General features: G+C 51.5%; 1 protein-coding gene across 4 annotated transcripts in view; it reads left to right on the forward strand.

Annotated features, from left to right (window-relative positions):
* Nucleotides 1–15,953, forward strand: part of MGRN1 (mahogunin ring finger 1) — a 55,304-nt gene that overhangs the window by 8,375 nt on the left and 30,976 nt on the right. The gene's annotated exons all lie outside the window — the stretch shown is intronic.

Raw genomic sequence — 15,953 nt, forward strand, 5'->3', positions numbered from 1 at the left:
CGATCCGCCCGCCTTGGCCTCCCAGAGTGCTAGAATTACAGGCGTGAGCCACCGGGCCTGGGCGGTTATAGTGCATTTTGATTATCTTTCTACTAACAAACGTTTGGGTTGTTTCCACTTTTTGGCTAATTATGAATAATGCTCCTATGAGCATTCTTGTATAATTTTTTTGTATGGATATGTATTTTCATTTCTTTTGGCTGTATACCTAAGAATGGAATTGCTAGATCATATGGTAACTGTATGTTTAACCTTTTGAGTAACTTCCAAACTGTTTCCCAAGTTGCTGCACGATTTTACATTAATTCCCACCAACAGTGTATCAGGAGTCCAATTTCTCCATATCCTTGGCAACATTTGTCTGCCTTTTGATTATAGCCAAGATAGTGTGAAGCGGTATCTCACTGTGGTTGTGATTTGCATTTCTCCAATGACTGATAATGTTGAGCATTTTTTCAGGTGCTTATTATCTTGTATATCTTTTGGCTGTGAAATGTCTGAGTCTTTTTTCCAGTTTTTATTTTATTTTTTTATTTTTGAGACAGAGTCTCACTCTGTTGCCCGGGCTAGAGTGCTGTGGTGTCAGCCTAGCTCACAGCAACCTCAAACTCCTGGGCTAAAGCGATCCTCCTGCCTCAGCCTCCCGAGTACCTGGGACTACAGGCATACGCCACCATGCCCGGCTAATTTTTAACATATTTTTAGTTGGCCAATTAATTTCTTTCTATTTTTTAGTAGAGATGGGGTCTCACTCTTGCTTAGGCTGGTTTTGAACTCCTGACTTTGAGCGATCCGCCCTCGGCCTCCCAGAGTGCTAGGGAGCCACCATAGGTGTGAGCCACCGCGCCCAGCCTTTTTCCAGTTTTTAGAAATCGGATTATCTTCTTAGGGAGTTGTAAGAGGTTTTTTTTTTTTTATTTCAGCATATCGTGGGGTTACAAATGTTAAGGTTATGTATATTGCCCTTTGTAAGAGTTCTTTATTCTGGATATAATTCGTTTATCAGCCATGTAATGTGCAAATATTTTTTCCCAGTCTGGCTTGTCTTTTAATTTTCTTAATGGTGTCTCTTTTGAAGAGCAGCAGTTTTTAATTTTGATGAAATCTAATTTATTACTTTTTTTATGTGGAGATGGAGTCTCACTCTTGTTGCCCCAGATAGAGTGCCGTGGCGTCAGCCTAGCTTACTTCAACCTCAAACTCCTGGGCTCAAGTGATCCTCCTGCCTCAGCCTCCCGAGTAGCTGGGACTACAGGCATGCGCTACCATGCCTGGCTAATTTTTTCTATATATATTTTTATAGTTGTTCAGCTAATTTCTTTCTGTTTCTAGTAGAGACGGGGTTTCCCTCTTGCTCAGGCTGGTCTCGAACTCCTGAACTCAAATGATCCTTCTGTCTCGGCCTCCCAGAGTGCTAGGATTATAGGCGTGAGGCACCGTGCCTGACCTAATTTATTTTTAAAGTGGATAATATTTTTGGAGTTATGTTTAAGAAATGTTTGCTTAACCCCAGCTCATAAAGACTTTCTCCTTATTTTTTTCCCTAGAAGTTTTATAGTTTTGGCTCTTATATTTAGAACTGTGATCCATTTTGAATTAATTTTTTTTTTTTTTTTTTTTTTTTTTGAGACAGAGTCTCACTTTGTTGCCCAGGCTAGAGTGAGTGCCATGGCGTCAGCCTAGCTCACAGCAACCTCAAACTCCTAGTCTCAAGCAATCCTGCTGCCTCAGCCTCCCAAGTAGTTGGGACTACAGGCATGCGCCACCATGCCCGGCTAATTTTTTCTATATATGTTAGTTGGCCAATTAATTTCTTTTTTATTTATAGTAGAGATGGGGTCTCGCTCTTGCTGAGGCTGGTTTTGAACTCCTGACCTCGAGCAATCCACCCGCCTTGGCCTCCCAGAGTGCTAGGATTACAGGTGTGAGCCACCACACCCAGTGTCTTGAGTTAATTTTTTTAATGAATGGTAATGATCTAAGATCATTTTTTTTTTTTTTTTTTTTTTTTTTTTTTTTTTTTTGAGACAGAGTCTCGCTTTGTTGCCCGGGCTAGAGTGAGTGCCGTGGCGTCAGCCTAGCTCACAGCAACCTCAAACTCCTGGGCTCGAGTGATCCTCCTGCCTCAGCCTCCCGGGTAGCTGGGACTACAGGCATGCGCCACCATGCCCGGCTAATTTTTTATATATATATCAGTTGGCCAATTAATTTCTTTCTATTTATAGTAGAGACGGGGTCTCGCTCAGGCTGGTTTTGAACTCCTGACCTTGAGCAATCCGCCCGCCTCGGCCTCCCAAGAGCTAGGATTACAGGCCTAAGATCATTTTTTTGCATATGGAATTCAGTTATTGGAGCATCATTTGCTACAAAGACTGTCCTTGCCCCATCAAATTGCCTTTGCATTTTTGTCAAAAATCAGTTGACCGGCTGGGCGCTGTGGCTCACGCCTGTAATCCTAGCTCTTGGGAGGCTGAGGCGGGCGGATTGCTCAAGGTCAGGAGTTCAAAACCAGCCTGAGCAAGAGCGAGACCCCATCTCTACTATAAATAGAAAGAAATTAATTGGCCAACTGATATATATATATATATATATAAAATTAGCCAGGCATGGTGGCGCATGCCTGTAGTCCCAGCTACTCGGGAGGCTGAGGCAGGAGGATCGCTTGAGCCCAGGAGTTTGAGGTTGCTGTGAGCTAGGCTGACGCCACGGCACTCACTCTAGCCTGGACAACAAAGTGAGACTCTGTCTCAAAAAAAAAAAAAAAAAATCAGTTGACCATAAGTGTGAGGATTTATTTTGGGATTCTCCATGCTGTTCTGTTGATTGTCTATCCCAGTGGTTCTCAACTAGGGTGATTTTTGTCCCCCAGGGTACATTTGGCCATGTCTGGAGACATTTTTGATTGTCACAACTGGGGGTATATGTATAACTGGCATTTATTGGTAGAGACCAGAGGGCAGCCGCCTCCCCAACAAAGAATTATTGGGTCTAGAATGTCTGCAGTACTTAGATTGAGAAACCCTGGTCTGTCCTTACACCAGCACCATGCTGGCTTTTTACTATAGTTTGATAGTAAGTTATGAAATCAGATGGCATAAGTTCTCCAACTTTGTTCTTTTTCAAAATTGTTTTGGGTGTGCTAAGTTATTTGCATTTCAATATAAAGTTTACAATTAGCTTGTAAATTTCTATAAAACAGCCTACTAGGATTTTGATAGGGATTGTGTTGACTGTGTAGATCAATTTGAGGAGAGAATTGCCATCTTTACAATGCTGACCCTCTGAATCCATGAATATGATATACCTCTACATGTATTTTAATCTTCAACTCCTCCGTTGTATTTTTTTTTTTTTTAATTTATTTTTTTTTTTTGAGACAGAGTCTCACTTTGTTGTCCAGGCTAGAGTGAGTGCCGTGGCGTCACCCTAGCTCACAGCAACCTCAAACTCCTGGGCTCGAGTGATCCTTCTGCCTCAGCCTCCCGAGTAGCTGGGACTACAGGCATGCGCCACTATGCCCGGCTAATTTTTTTTATATATATATATCAGTTGGCCAATCAATTTCTTTCTATTTATAGTAGAGACGGGGTCTCGCTCTTGCTCAGGCTGGTTTTGAACTCCTGACCTTGAGCAATCCACCCGCCTCGGCCTCCCAAGAGCTAGGATTACAGGCGTGAGCCACCGCGCCCGGCCCGTTGTATTTTTTTTAAGGTAACTTTGTTTAAGTCAAATGATACTTTCCCAATCTAGTAGTGATAGAAAGTTTCTTTCTTTATATTTCTTTAAGTAAGAATCGATTTTGATGAAAATATTAAGCACAATTACTTAAGTAATTGTACAAGTTCTGCAGTGAGTTCCTGCAGCTTGGGGAGGATTGATCTTAACAGATACTCCCAGTCATAGGTGAGGACACCTGTGTGTGTGGGGGGGTACAAGGTCACATGGTGAGTTCATGGCAGAGCCAGATTTAGGCCAGGCAGGTCCCCTGACTCCCAGCCCTGGTTCTGCCCACTTGCCTCCATGGCCCTCCTGCTGAGGGGCCTAATGGCCACGAGCAGTTGCCGTAGCCCTTCTCTGCAGGCATTTTCCTCCTCTCTGGAAGCCTCCATCTGATGTGGCATTTTGTGCAGAGTGACCAGGCCTCGTGAAGGGCTCTCCTGCCTGTACTTCCACTGTGGGCTGAGGGGGCAGAGGGTCGGGAGCACTGGGCCCTCCTGCTTGGGTGTGCCCTGCCACTTGCTCTTGGGGATCCACACTGTGTTCCTTCCTGGAGAGTGAGGAAGAGCAGGAACTATGCCCTGGGGTGCACGAGTCTGGGACTTTAGGGCTTGGTGTGGAAAGTGTGAGGGCTTTGGGATGTGGGGACCTGGTTCCAGCACAGCTGTCCCCCAGCTGTGAGACCCAGGCTCTGTGGTTGGCGGTTATGGTGGTAACAGCAGGCTCTGCGGGCTCGGCCTGCTGGGGCCTCACGTTGGCACTGTGAGGCTGGCCCCTGTTTTCCTGTCACAGATGAGGAGGCTGATGCCCAGACAAGTGCAGTCCCTTGCCCTGTCCCATAGCTGGCGGGTCCCAAGACAAGTTCAAGGGAGGTGTCAGGACACCAGAGCCGAGCTATTAGAAGACCATGTTCAGCATGCAGAGAGATGCCCTGGCTGCCCTGTCCTGGCATTTGAGGAGGTCTCTGAAGTCACTCAGGGATAGGCCACTGAGAGAAGTGGTGGGGGAGGTTGATCACACCTGTGACTCACACAGGCACTAGGAATATGCCCCAGGCTTAAACCTTTTAAGTTGGTGTGTGACTTTCAGAGCATTTTCACCTCTTTTATCTTATTGAGATCATTCCTATGACAGCAGACATTTTTGTCCTCTTGGGTGGATGAGCTAAAAATGAGAGGCCTTAGTTTCTCCACACCTGGGCCTGGTGCACAGTAGGTGTTTAATAAATGCCTTGCAGTGGGTCTTGCGGAAAGTGTCCCATGGGGAGTGAATACATATCTCCCCAGTGTATGCGCTGCTCTGATGGGCTGCATCTTGCCCCTGCAGGGGTGCGTGGGGGATCCGAGGCTCCCGGGGGCCTGCGCTGTGTGATGGAGGGGCCAGGGTGTGCTTCGGTGAGCATTTTTGTGTCAATGTTTGTCTACAAACGTTTGCATGTGAACGCTGCCCGCCACCCAAGTGCCAGGCTGTGTTGGGGTTTACCTTTGCAGACAGGACCTTCCCCACTCCAATTTATTTGGCGTCTGGAGGAAAGAACAGAGGCAGAGTTCTAGGTGAGGGAGGAGGTTCTGTGTCACCGAGGATGCTTCTGTCAATGGGAGCATTCCGGGTCGGGTCCTGAGGGAGAACCACGCCGTGGAGGCCCTTGGGGGCAGTCGAGATGGGGGCAGGAGAGGGAGACTCCACCAGCACACGGGTTTCTCCTCCCTACTCAGACACCCGTCTGTGCTTGTGAGCAGAGACTGAGCTCCCCCGGTGTCCTCCGTACCATGCACACACGGGAACCTCGTCTGGGCTTCTGCTGGTGTTGACTCGGATTTTGTCATCGTATGACCTGTATAAAGAAGGTGTATTTCCCGAGCTTCCCTCATCCACATTTAAGCAACGTTATGTTTTAGATAAAACAACAACAATTAAACAATGAGGATACAAACCTTTATACAAAGGATAAAAACCTTTTCAGTGGGTGGTGGGGGAAGGGTGTCGGAGAAGTTTTCCTCAGGGAAGAAGCCAGGGTTGCTTGGGTTTGAGCAGCCTGCCCTGGGCTCCTGTGGCTGCCAGGAGCTGTTTGTCCGTCCAGATGTCAGGGCAGTGCTGTCCTCTGGGTTTGGGGAGGGCCCAGAGCTCTGTGTGTGTGACAGGGCCTGCTGCCTGCGGGCACCTTTCCTGGTTTCTCTGAGTCTTTGAGAAACTGTTGCTCTTTGGTGATGTGAAAGTACCTTTGCTCTACCAAGTCAGCTCTTTCCAGCCTCACCTTCCCCCATCAACCTCCCTCCTCTCCAGATCTCTTCGTATGTCACCAGGTATGCTGACATGTCACAGACCTTTTCTTGGCCCCTAGAAATTGTGCTCCCTACCAGGCAGCCCCGCATTCCAGCAGGATGGCGCCCTGCGGTGGCAGCTGGTGCTGCTCTGGCTTCTTTTTGTTTGCTGGGAGGGGGAGGAGGAGGAAACAGATCTTTGAATAGCAGCTTTATTGAGATATAATTCTCAACATACAATTCACCCGTTTGAAGGGTGCAGTTCAGTGGTTGTTAGTATTCTCACAGAGTTATGCAGTCATCACCACTAATTCCAGAGCATTTTCATGACCCCCGAAACAAACCCAATGTCCATTAGACGGTCACTCCGGTTCCCCCTCTCCCAGCCCTGGCAGCCACAAATCTGTTCTCTGCCTCTGTGGATTTGCTGCTTCTGGACATTACGTAGGAATCACACAGTGGGTGACCTCTCGTGTCCGGCTTCTCTCGCTGAGCATCGTGCTTTCGAGGTGCCACTTTGTAGCATGTGGCAGTGCCTTGCTCCTTTTTATGCTGAAGCATTCTGTACAGCTTGTGTGCCCATCCCTCATCCCTCCATTTATGACACTCAGGTACCGTGTTTCCTTGAAAATAAGACCTACCCATAAAATAAGCCCTACCCTGAAAATAAGCCCTGTGATGGGCATGGCCACGCAGCCTAGCGGACAAGCAGCCCTTCTCATCTGCCCCGTCGTGACAGCTACTATCCCAGAGGTGACCGGAAAAGTGCGGGCAGCCCCACCAACAAGGTCGGCGCCCCCTGTCAGGTCCCGGCCATCCTGTGCGCGCTGCAAGCTGAGGCTTTGAGGGGAAAATAACACATCCCCTGAAAATAAGCCCTAGGTTGTCTTCTTGAGGAAAAATAAATATAAGACCCTGTCTTATTTTTGGGGAAACAAGGTAGTTTCCGGGACCAACCAATTTCTGATTCAGTCAGAGAAGTTGCCAGAGCTCCTGATTTCCCAGATTGTGGAGGTGTCCAGTGCCCGTCTGCTGGGGGGGGCTCTGCTCTGCAGCCGGGGGCAAGAGCCCTCCCCCAGGAAGTGGGTTTCAGCGTTCCTAGGAGAGCTCTGTGTTCCCCTTCTCCCCTCTGGGATATCAAGGCCTAGAGCCTGTGGTGGGCGCTGAGCAGCTTCCTTTCTAGGAGTCAGCAGGGATGTGGCTTGGGGACCTCACTGACCCTGGGGGCCCAAGGCGTCAAAGAAGTTGTACACTCCCTATAGGAAAAGCCAGCTGGAAAAACTGGTTGCTCTGGGATGAACCACCTGGGATTATCCCTGAGCAAGTTACTGCCTCTCTCTCTGCCTCCATTTCCTCATTTAAAATGCAAATAATCTAACCTGAGTGTGGGGGTTGTAAAGGGTGAAGCCCATGCTCATGGCCAGCCCTGGCCACACAGCTGGGCTTGTTCTGGATGATAGAAGCTCTGTTCAGACTCCCCCTTGGCTTTGGCCTGGCTCTGGGTCATCGTCGGGGCCTCAGGACCACCTAGATCACATTCCTGTGGCAGGCTCAGCTAAGCTAGAACCTTCCTTGGTGGCCATTGCTGTCGATTCCTAACTGCCAACTCTGACCCCAGAGTTTTTCTCCACTGCCCCACTCTGGGGTTAGGTGTAGGGAATCAGGGACAGAGGTGACTCTCCGGAGTCTCAGGAGAAGGCCCAGACAGCTGGTGAATGGGCCTTTTGCCGGGTGCTGGGGAGGTGGAGCGGAGACTTTGTTGGTGAGGTTGGTGGGGGTGTGTTTGTGTTCTCTTCCTCACAGGGGCTCCTTTGTTTGCAACACACCCTGCCACAAAGGTTGCCATGAAGGTTGAAGGTCAGTTTAGCATCGCATAAGAGCTCGGGTTTCATGGCTGAGGGAATTTGAAGGAAAAACCCCAGGCCAACAGGCTGTGAAGACTGCAGCCACGTGGGGCAGTCTGGGGTATGGTGGGAGCACTGGCTTGAGAGTCCCAGCCTGCCGTTTCCCTAGCTCTGCTGTGACTTACTCTGTGGCCTTGGCCAGTTGCCTGCTCGCTGGGGCCCCGGGGCAACCCTGCTCTCCCAGGCCCCTTGCAGGCCTGATTCTGGCAGCCCACAGGGTGGACTGTGCCCTGGGCCTCATCCAGCCGACTTGTTTCCCCTGGGACCTGGGAGTTTTCTGGAAAATGTCCTGCACTTCCTGGATGGCCTGGGGTGTGGTGGTTGGGGGGCAGTGACCACTCCCACCTGCCCAGCCTCCCAAACCATGTGCTGCTTATCTTTCCCACACCCCTCCACCGTGTGCTGCGCGGCCAGCCAGCCTCGCGCTCCTGGGTCGGCTTGTCAGGTGGACAGTGGAGTCTCGGCACCGCCCCTGCAGAGCCTGCCTCTGCGTGCTCGCTAAGTGACCGCAGAATTGTCCATTCTGCCAACTGCCCCTGAGAGCTCAGCCGCTTCCTGCACTGTGGGAGGGATGACTGGCGCCCCAGGAATGGAGTCAGAGGAGGGCCCCGGGTCCCTCTGCTGTTTGCAGAGGAGCCGACAGCAGGAGCAGTGTGGGTGAGGGGACCCCGAACAAGCATTCTGCTGGGTGAGGCAAAATTTCTGAAAGGCAACCTGGGGCCGTTAGAAGCTGGTAGCATATTGGGCCTCTCGCTTGGTCCGGGGTGCCGGGCATCATGGGGCTGTCCCAAGATTGTGCAGGCTCCCTTGGGGAGTCCACCCTGCGTCAGTGCTCAGATAAGGGAAGCTTTCTGCTAAGGATTTCCTGCGCCAGGGAACGGGCGCCCTGTGATATCTCTGGGTGCCCAGGCCCTGTGCGGCCTCCTGGGGATGCAAAAGAAAGGAGGGATTGTGTTTATTTAGTTCAGTGCCTTGGGGAGATGTGTGTGTGTGTGTGTGTGTGTGTGTGTGTGTGCGCGCGCACCGCATGTATACATTTAGAACAGAGGCTAACGTACGTTTAGGAGGTGTACAGGTCATCAACGTGCAGCGCGATGGGGGATCACAAAGTGAATGTGTTGGAGAAACAGAAGTGTTGGCCTGGGGAGCTGCCTCCTGTCCCTTCTGAACCATCTCTCTCTCTCCTTCCCCTCCCTAGGAAGCCCCTTCCTGTCCCCCCCCAGGCGGGTTCTGCATGGTTTTGAACTTGGCCTAACTGGAAGGAGATGCTCTTTCCACTCCCGGTTGGGGGTGACAGCGAGGAGATGCCATGGCATGGTGGTCTCGTCGTGGGACGTGGCAGTGTCTGGTGTGCCACAGTGGCACATGGATGGGTGGTGGGGCAGTGATGGCTGCCAAGGACATTCCTGTGTCTGGCCTTGGTGCCCACGAGTCTGACCTCCTTGGGTTCCTTTCCATGCTGGGGCCTGTGGATATGTGTTCGTTGTTAGATTTACAGTTTTTCTGAGTGTTGGGGCCAGTTTGCACTCCCACGGGCAAGAACGAGAGTTCTGGTCACTCTACCTTCTCAGCAACACTCAGTAGGGTTAGGTGTGGGTATGTTTTATTTTTAATTATTTTTTAAATTTTAGCCTTGGATTTCTTATGGCAGCCTTCCCTATGCCAGTGATGTTGAATGCTTTTTTGTAGGTAAATTGCCCATTTATTTCTCTTCCTTCTTTTGAAGTATCTGGTGAAGTCTTTTATACATTTTTTAAAAATTGAGTTATCCCCTTTTTCTTATTGATAGATATACAAGATTTCTGTCCTAAGTGCTTTTTTTTTTTCCCCCTGGAGACAGAGTCTCACTCTGTTGCCCTGGCTAGGGTGCCGTGGCATCAACCTAGCTCACAGCAACCTCAAACTCCTGGGCTCAAGCAATCCTGCTGCCTCAGCCTCCCGAGTAGGTGGGACTACATGCATGGGCCACCATGTCTGGCTAATTTTTTCTATATATGTTTTTAGTTGGCCAATTAATTTCTTTCTGTTTTTAGTAGAGACAGGGTCTTGCTCTTCTTGCCCAGGCTGGTTTCAAACTCCTGACCTTGAGCGATCCTGTCTCGGCCTCCCAGAGTGCTAGGATTACAGGCGTGAGCCACCTCGACTGGCCTATGTTTTTAATTCTATGGAAATTGGTTGCCTCAGTGGCATTTATAGACAGTAGCTTGGGCAAGAAAGGAACGCATCGGAGGGCTCTGCGGCCCTGGAACCCAGAGCCCCTGTTCTGCGCTGGCCGCAGTGTCACCCTGCAGTCTCTGCAGAGCGCAGTGCTGCTCTGACTTGCATAACGCTGCTGCCCACCAGGGGCTCCAGGACCAGGTTCTAGGGGGCCGTCCCTGTTTCTGTTCCACAGGAGAGGGTCTGAGGAGTCCAGTGAGGTCAGGTCCACCTCGGTTGGCCGTGTCTAGGGGATGGGAGCTGTGTGCTCTGTGCAGCCAGGGCTCTCCCTGCGGTGGTGGAGGCTGTTTCCAGAAAAGTGGTGTCTAGGCTGGGGAGGACACCTCCCAATAGAAAGGTGGCTACAGCTTGTGGAACTCGGACCCAGCATCTGTGCTTAGTCAGAGTTGTGCTCAGTGCTTGTTCCTCCTAGTCCTTCCTTTTGAGCTGGGAGCCTGAGCTTTTTATTCAACAAGGCAGCATGTCTGCCCAGGGAGCCTGGTGTCTCTTCACCTGCCAGAGGTTCCTTTGCATAACAGCTCCTTTTACCCTTTGGGCATTCTGAGCTAGGCTTGTTTTCTTATCTCTAGGCCTCAGGTAAGGAAATCAAGATTCCAGCCAATGTTGACTTCCCCATCCTCCAGAAAGGAGCTTGGGTGTGGGGGTGGCACTCAGGGCCTCAGGGGATTAGTGAGTGGGAGCAATGGCTGGGAAGATCGAGCTGGGTCGTACCAGCTGCTGCCCTCCCTGGCCTCCTGCCTGGCGGGCCACCCTGGGGTCTGGAGAAGCTTTCTCGAGACAGCACTCTTGGGACCTCCAGTCATCTTGGGTGGGGCAGGCCAGCTGGGGTTTGGCGGTAGTGTGTCAGAGGACGAGAAGAATTTTCACCAGGTGCCCTGCAGACACTTCTGGCCTTTCCTAGTCCCCCTTCCCTGGGGTGGGAACGAAGACTGAGGCAGCCCAGCGAAATCCACACCCGGTGTCCCACCTCCCAAGGATCTGGGACTGTGAGCAAATGTGTATATGATGCCTGGTCTTGGGCAGGGGAGGACAGAGTGTAAACCAAGAAACGAGGGAAAACAGTGACAATGCTGTGAGGAGACTCGGGATGGGAACCTTGGGTCTCAGCTTGGAGCCCTAAGGCGGGAATAGCCCGCTGGCCCAGAGGGAATGAGGACAGCTCCTGGACCCCAGTAAGCAAGCCAGAAAGGTGGGTGCAGGTGGGGTGGGCAACAGAGTGGGCAGCGTGGGGATGGTTGAGCTGGGGGCATCTGAAGGTGAGGCAGGAGCCTGGGTCACCTGGAACCTACTGGGATGGGCTGCCTGGCCCCTGAGTTGGGCACCTGGAAGCCTTCATGGGGACTCGGGGATCCTGTCGCCAAGATGCAGTCACTGTCCCCTCGGTCGGGGGAGGAGGAGGAGCACCTGCCTGGGTCCGCACGTCCCCCACGTTGAGGGTCCTGGGGAAGGCCCTCTGGCGGCTCTGAGCCTGGCCTGTTTCTGCCAGGGCTGTCCCAGGGGCTGGTGCTTTGCATACAGATGCTCTTCAGGGGCCCAGACAACTCTGACCTGACCGGTCCCGAACTCTGGTCTCTGGTAAACTTGGATTTAAAAACCTGAGCTCATAGTTGAGAAAGAATCAAGCTGTGCGATGTTTTCAGGGAGGACGTTGAGGCCCCTTTTTGCTCTGCCTGCCCCTCTCCCCCACTCTCTGCAATTCCCTGACAGCAGTCTGGTGTGGATCCTTCCAGACCCTTTTACTCAGCCAGAGTCCATCTGTGCCGCCGGACTGACCCCTGCTTTGCCTTCTTACTCGACGTCCTCGGGAGGCGCCTCGTTCCTTGGCAAGGCTGGTTCATTCAAGTAACTTAGAGTACTTCCTGTTGAAAATGTCTGGCAGTCTTGATTGCACGCGTGTTTACTGCCATCTACGAGTGCAGCAGGCAAAAGGGAGCCCGGGAAGTTTGCCTGGCTCGCTCTGTGGCCTGTGCAGAAGGAGCAGCTCCGTCCCTCCGCTGGCTGTCCCCGAGACAGCCTCTGCCCCATGGCCTTGGGCTTTGGCTTTCTCATCTGAAAAAGATGATAAACACGCGTGTTCTCCTGCCTCCGATGCATGTGTGAGGAGAACGGGGCTCTGACTGGACACTCTTGAGGCCTCCCGAGGGAGAGATGGCTGGATCTTCATTTCTGTGGCTGTTCGCCTCCCTGTTCAGGTCACCCGGACACCTGTAAGCAGGACAGTTCTATCCCTTGGGCAGAGAGGAGGTGACCTGCCTGAGCCCGAGTCCCTTTCCATGGTGCCAGTAAACACGGGGAGGTGGATGACTCTGTTAGCCGTGTTGAGGACTGCCCAGAGGCTCCCAGGCCCTGGGGTCCTGGGTGTCACTGGAGTTTCTAGGCCGGTGTCGGGCCCTCTGAGCATGGCCACAGAAGGATTTTCAGCCGTTGTGCTTGGGAAGGCCTTTGTGTGTGAACAGCTGCCTGTTGTGCCTGGTGATGACACCACTGAGCACAGGCCCTGTTGTCCCCCACGTGGGGGTGGGGAGGCACCTGGCATGGGGACTGAGGTGCAGTCGGCTCTGGCGTCTGCAAGTTTGAGGCCCGGCCGGACCAGGATGAGCTTGTGTAGGAGCAGCATTGTCCCTCTCAGGTTGGGGTCCGTGGGGAACTGGGCACGGAGGGACAGCCCAGTGGGTGTGTTTACTCTTTGTTTTCTTTCTTCTTCATGGCTTCCTTCTTGTCTCTCGCCCTGTCTTCTTTTCTCTCTTTGTCCTCCCTCTGTCTTGGCAGCTCTGCCTGCTTCTCCTGGTCCTGAGCTACATGCACACAGCGTGTGCCACACGCACAGACACGCACACAGCATGTGTACACGTGCACATCTCTTTTCTTGAGGAAAAAGAAATGACAGCCCTTACCCTGTCATCTTCCCAGCCAGTCCCTTCCGCCTGCCCCACTGGGGACCTGAGGTCTCCTCTCCATGTCTGTTCTTTCCCATGTGTGAGCTACAGGGCTGCTTTGCTTTGTGATGTGTCCCCATTCTTTTTTTTTTTGGAGACAGAGTGTCGCTTTGTTGCCCAGGCTAGAGTGAGTGCCGTGGTGTCAGCCTAGCTCACAGCAACCTCAAACTCCTGGGCTCAAGCAATCCTCCTGCCTCAGCCTCCCGAGTAGCTGGTACTACAGGCATGCGCCACCATGCCGGGCTAATTTTTTCTATGTATTTAGTTGGCTATGTATTTTTAGTTGGCCAATTCATTTCTTTATATTTTTAGTATAGACAGGGTCTTGCTCTTGCTCAGGCTGGTTTCAAACTCGTGATCTTGAGTGATCCTCCCGCCTCGGCCTCTTGCTGGAATGGTACATATTCCAGCATCAATTCTAGTTCTGTTTCTTAAGTTGAGAAACCTTGATCACATAAATTAGTTAGGAATTAACAAGATTTTGATATGTAATAGCTTCTAATTTCAAGCTATTTACCAAAGATTCATGTAAAGATCTAGTATCAGGCCGGGCGCTGTGGCTCACGCCTGTAATCCTAGCTCTTGGGAGGCCGAGGCGGGCGGATTGCTCAAGGTCAGGAGTTCAAAACCAGCCTGAGCAAGAGCGAGACCCCGTCTCTACTATAAACAGAAAGAAATTAATTGGCCAACTGATATATATATAAAAAATTAGCCGGGCATGGTGGCGCATGCCTGTAGTCCCAGCTACTCGGGAGGCTGAGGCAGAAGGATCACTCGAGCCCAGGAGTTTGAGGTTGCTGTGAGCTAGGCTGACGCCACGGCACTCACTCTAGCCTGGACAACAAAGTGAGACTCTGTCTCAAAAAAAAAAAAAAAAAAAAAAAAAAAGATCTAGTATCAAAAATTATTAATGATTTTTCAGCTGGCAACTTAAGTCCTTCCTTTTTTTTTTTTTTTGACACAGGGTGTCCTGTGCTGTTCCCCAAGCTGGATTACAGTAGTGTCCTTATAGCTCAGAGCAACCTGAAACAAGTGGGTCCCAGTGATCCTCTTGCCGTGGGCTCCCAAGTGCCCCCGCGCCCAGCTAGTTTTTTCTATTTTTAATAGAGTTGTGGTCTCACTTTTGCTCAGGCTGGTCTCAAACTCCTATCTTCAAGCCATCCTCCTTCCTCGGCCTCCCAGAGTGCTAAGATTGCAGGCCTGAGCCACCGTGTCCAGCCTGGATGCTGTTTTAATGAACACTGCACACGTCTTGGCAGACCAGGACAGGTTGCTCTGCATTGGGCTCTCTGTGACTTCCAGCTGAGCCCCTCTCCCTGTTCTGTGATTCAGGCTTGAGGTTGGATGGGCCGAAGGCCAACCGAGACTGAAGCTGAGCTCCAGAAAGAGGGTCCAGAGACCCCCTGTGTTAGACCTGGGGTGCCTGACCCCCTAACACGCCACAGACTGCTGTGGGACATATCACCTTTGAAGACTCTGCACAGTCAGGTGCACTGGTGATTTCATGCGATGGGCTGCGTTGAGCTCCAGGTGATGTGGGAAGGCATCCTGTGCTTACCTGGATCTCAGCTGTTCTTTTTATTGCTTTAAAAACACCGCATCGGTGCATGCTCAATGCCAGGATGCTAACACAAAGCGGGATGTCGGGTCTGCGCTCATGTCTCTGGCAGCCTCTTGGGCGCTTCCTTTCAGACCATTCTCTGCATCCTTAGAACTTGTCTAATGCCCGTGTCCTCACGTGCAGGTTTCCCCCAAATGAGATCTTGATTTTCAGCACATTCAACTTGACTTATTTAATAACGACTATTCCATGGCTGTCATTCCACGTCAGTGTGTCGGGTCTGCTTGATTCTAACAGCTACATGATGTTCCACGAAATGAGGGTCTTACAGGGTTTAACTAGCTGCCGCTTTATTCTTTTTCTCGCTGCGGTTGAGTCTCACACACAGGTTCCTGTTGTCCAGGGTGGGTTAGGGTTGGGGCCACGCCTGCCATTCCGCCTTATGTTCTCTGCTGTCGAGAGCAGTCAGGCTGGACTCCTGCTTCTGGGCCTCTCCCTGGGGAGGAGCTTCCTGGCCTCATCGCCGTGGCCCAGTGGCCATGGCTGTGCCCACCGTAACTGGGGCTGTGGTTCTCAGGAAGGATCCACCTGGGCTCAGGCGCCCAGCAGTCCCTGTTGCACGTGAGGCTGAGGGACACCTGGGCCTTCCTCTCAGGGCCTCCGTGCAGAGAGACACGGGGACAGGGCAGGCATCAGGTCAGGAGGCACAGGGGACGCCGTGTGCTCGGTTCTTTGAGGCTCTCGTTCCTTTCCTCATAGGAGGAAGGCAGAGTTAGTGCCTGCGTGCGTGTGCCAGGGACGTCATGGGAACCTGTTCTGGGCTCGAGTCCTCTTGGAGGGTCAGGCGAGGGTGCGGTAGTAACCCAGACCACACGGTTTTACCCATGATCAGTGCTAAACTGAGAAAGGACGCGGGGCCTGGGTTTGGGGGTGTTGGGGGAACTTAGTCTGGAGTCAGGGAATGTGCAAGGATTTCTGGGCATGGCTGTAACAAATGATCATTTATTTATTTATTTATTTATTTATTTATTTGAGACAGAGTCTCACTTTGTTGTCCGGGCTAGAGTGCGGTGGCATCAGCCTAGCTCACAGCAACCTCAAACTCCTGGGCTCAAGCGATCCTCCTGCCTCAGCCTCCCGAGTAGCTGGGACTACAGGCATGCACTACCATGCCCAGCTAATTTTTTCTATATGTTTTTAGTTGGCCAATTAATTTCTTGTATTTTTAGTAGAGCCGGGGTCTCGCTCTTGCTCAGGCTGGTTTTGAACTCCTGACCTTGAGCAATCCGCCCGCCTCGGCCTCCAGAGTGCTAGGATTATAGGCGTGAGCCACCGAGCCTGGGTAAGAAATGATCAT

Source organism: Microcebus murinus, chromosome 19 (assembly GCF_040939455.1).
Source record: "Microcebus murinus isolate Inina chromosome 19, M.murinus_Inina_mat1.0, whole genome shotgun sequence".
In the NCBI taxonomy this organism is placed as follows: domain Eukaryota; kingdom Metazoa; phylum Chordata; class Mammalia; order Primates; family Cheirogaleidae; genus Microcebus; species Microcebus murinus.